This window comes from Chenopodium album, chromosome 27 (assembly GCF_948465745.1).
Source record: "Chenopodium album chromosome 27, dcCheAlbu1.1, whole genome shotgun sequence".
NCBI lineage: Eukaryota > Viridiplantae > Streptophyta > Magnoliopsida > Caryophyllales > Amaranthaceae > Chenopodium > Chenopodium album.
In genome coordinates, this window is record NC_137860.1 from 22,820,255 (window position 1) to 22,824,488 (window position 4,234).

The window sequence follows — 4,234 nt, forward strand, 5'->3', positions numbered from 1 at the left end:
TTGTCTAGTTGTCTTCCAAAATATGAATGTGTCATCCACTTCATTTGTACATTACTCCCTAAGAAAGTAAGAATTGTCAAAAGAATTGTCGTACTCCATTTCATATTAATTCATTGTTAAGATTAACATTCATGATACAGTAATTTAACTTTAACATGGAGTACAAAATATTATGTATGTGCTTTTTTTATACTCCCTCCGTTACTTTTTACTCGCAACTTTGGAGGGAGTTGCGGACTCCTAGGCAAAAGATCTTAAGGGGAGAGATTAAAAGGAGGGGCATGTGATTAGAGAATTAAAAAGGGAGGGAAAAGAGGAGGCAAGTGGGTACATGTAGGGGTGTACATAAACAGGACCGGACCTGAAAACCGACCTGACCCGGACCTGTTGGGACCGGACCTGACCCGGACCTGCAGATTCAGGTCCGGTCTCGGTCCTTAAAAATCAAGGTTTCCGGTCCCGGTCCGGATCAGGTCCAAACCCGGGGTTTTCAGGTCTGGACCTGAAACCCAGTAAAAACGTGTATTTTTTTAAAAAAAAAAAAAAAACAAACAAAAACTAAAACAAGAAATCAGCTATTATTTCTAAACCCTAAGCCCACTAGCCACCAAAAGCCCACACTCACGCTTCAATCACCCCATTCACCCTCACGCTGCACACACTCACTCACTCCCTAAGGCGACCACCAGTCACCGGCCAGGCGCCCACCGCCCACTTGCGCGAGAACCCCCCTATCAGCCATCGCAGTCCTACGCGACAACCGCTGCATCAGCCATCGACAGTCACCCATTCACCCTCCAATGCACGCACTCACTCACCCCCTCAGGAGACCACCACCACCCGTCACCAGCTAGGTGCCCACCACCCACCAGCGCGAGAACCTCCCTACTCAGTCCGACGCGACAACCTTGCTTGGTTTTTCTAATAAAAATTTAATTCTAATTATGTTTGGGTATTTTTGAATTCGAAATAATGAATTAAGGGTGAGAATTGCTTGTTGAATTTCGGTTTTCTAGTTCATTTCTTTTGAATTTTGCTTTTTTTTTGGGGTTTTTTGAGTTTAATTATATGTTTTTGAATTTTTTTTAGTTCATTTCTTTCAAATTCAGGTTGAATTCATGCCTGTGGATTTTCAAAATTGCAATAGGTCCAACAAATAATTTACTTAAAAAAAAAAAAAAAAAAAATCACTAATCAGGTCTGTTCAGGTCCGAACCCGAACCGGACCTGATTGATCAGGTCTGACCCGGAACCGGACCTGTTGAATCAGGTCCGGTCTCCGGTCCCTAAAATCCACTGATTCAGGTCCCGATCCTAACAGGTCCGGTCCAGGTCCGGTCCGGTTTTGGACCGGTGTACAGCCCTAGGTACATGTGACCCTTTTTTTATTTTCTCTCTCCCTTTCTCTCTCCTTTCCCTCTCTTTTTGCACTCTTTTTCCTGACAAAATTTTTGGAGGCTAAATGACTTAGCCTCCAAAATTTTTTTTGGCTCCAAAAATTTTGAAAATGAAAATTTAAACAGCAAAAACTGAAGCATAAACACCCTTTATAAGGGCAAACTGATTCATTCCACACCCACAACACCATAACAAGTTCAAAAGGGTATTGGGGGGGGGAGGGAAATACGAACTGTTTGTTTAATTACAGACCAGAGAACCTAAAAACCATTGTCTGAAAATTACAAAAAACATCATCATCTAACATTAGCCCTAATTCCTAATTGCTGAGTTAGTAGTAGCAGCATTAGTGATTTTGTACAGAATTAGGCTCCATTGAAAGCTCTCAAAAAAAGGCAAGTCACCTCCACTTCATCACCTACCATCAAATCTGCAAAAATAAAAAAAAGGGGACTCATGGCAGAGATAGAGGATGATTTTTTCAATATCAACCAGTTGCTCATGGAGCATATGACAGAGATGGAAGAAAATTCCATGCATTCAGCTAATGGGTTCAACATTCAAGTTTGTGTTTCAACCTGCCCAATCCCCTGACCTTAATGTGCTGGATTTGGGGTTATTCAAGGTCATATAATCAATTCAGTACCAATCATTTCCAACTAATTTGGATGAGTTAATTGAGAAGGTTGCTGAAGCTTTTGAAATGTTTGATCCAACACTAAACAGATACACTTGGATCACATTTCAGTCTTGTATGATTAAAGTGTTGGAAAAGCAAGGGGGAAACAATTTCAACCCACCACACATGGGAAAGGCTAGGCTAGACAGGCAGGGGGCTTTGGAGGATATTTTGAAGGTGGACAAGAAACTGGTAGCAGACACAGTGGAGTACCTCAACACACTATTTGTCCCAACTACAGGCCCTCAACCAAATCATGAAGACATGGAAGTTGATGCAGATTAATGATGATGCAAGTAGGTGATGAAGACAGAGGAGGGGTGAAGACTTAACTTTTTGTAAGTATCAACAACTTTTTGGACATGAAGACACAAGTGACAACATACACAAGATCAGATACTGCCACACATAACCATTTACACTAAAACTAAGTTTTTTGTATGTTTTGTTATGGTTAGGTGTTAATTGTTTAATAGATTGACTAGGCAGTCATGACATGGTAAATTTTATGTAGAAGGCCTTTTGTATAACCAACAACTTTTTGCTCAAGTTTAAATGGAACTATTAGCATGATTTGTCAGTGCTCATGTATGGCATGGTCAGTCTTACTTAGTTCCATCAGATGGGAATTGATTAACCATTTTAGCAACCAAAGGAAGGCACCTCACCAACATCTCCCAAAGGGAGAATGTAGGAGCATCCTTCACTTTTGGGCTCAAGTCATTAGAGTCCCTTCATCATTTGGAACTTTTTTAAAGGTTGATGCATAGTACAAGGGGGGGGGGACTCAATGCATCAACAACACAGCAACCAAATGGGACTCAATGGATCAACAACACAGCAACACAATGCCATGAACACAAGCAACCAACAAGTCATATCAACAGCCTCATCCACAACCATACAGAAGCCAAACAACAAGCATCAAACACATCAACTGCAAATCATATCAACCACCAGTAGGGGACTCATAGGGTGGAAATAAATGTAAAATACAGATCAAACAGATTCACACACACCACCATCAAAACCATAACTCCAAACAGCATACAAAAGTGAAATCATGAGCAGATCTGGCTACCACAACCATCAAATAACAGATACAACATGAAAAGCCACAAACAAGAAACAAACAGGGCAACATCAAACACCAAATCAACCCAGCAACATCATTAGGGACTCACATGCATATTTAAGCAAAAAAGACTCATAATTAAAAAGAAATTCAAGGAATTAGGGTTTAGTAATAGTTACGCTGCAAGATCAAAGATCTGGTGGGAAGTCATGAGGGTACTTGTCCCTCAAATAAGCCATGTAGCACGGATCCCAGTCACTATAATCATCCTTCCACACAGATCTGGCCCTTTTTTGCCCACGAGGTGACCCACCACCGCCAGAACCACCAGCAGCGGCTTCCTTCTCCCAGAATCAGCCTTTTTAGGGCTGTCTTGCTTCCCCTCTTCAGCATAAACCACTTCACCACCAGGAGCAGGGACTTCAGCAGCCACAACCACCGGATCCGAAGCCACCGCTGGTGGATCTGCCACCGCTTCCTCCTTCTCGTCGTCGCTGGAGATATACTCCACCAGTTTTGCACCAATCTTCCCCCTCTTGTAACGGGAAAAGGAAGAAGAACACCGTTGTACTGGTTTCATGATTCCAGTACCCTTTTGAGGGCGATACCGAGTAACGACGTTGGAAGCTTCCTCAGGGAGTTCAAGGGACTTCAATTCACGTTTTTTGGAAGACATTTTGTTAGGTTACAAGAGGGGAAGAGAGTAGAGAGAGGATGAGAGCGCTGTTAGGGTTTGACAGAGAAGGAGCAAGAGAAAGGAAAGGTCGCAGATGAGAGAGAAAGGGCAACAAGGGAGTAGATCTAGGGTTCTTCTGGAGAATTCTCCAGAAGAAGGAGTTCTGGGCACCATGAACGAGGAGAATTGAATGAAGATCATTCAATTCTGGTAGTTGAGGGGTTGATGATTTATCAAGAAATCAGTTTGGGGGGGGGTGGGTTTGGTGGGAATGGTTAGATTAGATTCATCTAAGTTAATTAGTTTAGGAGTTAATTAAAAGTAGGTTAGTGGAAATTAGAAAGGGTTAAAAAAATAAATAAGGGCAAGTTGGTAATTTTGTCAATAAAAACCTACTATAAAAGGA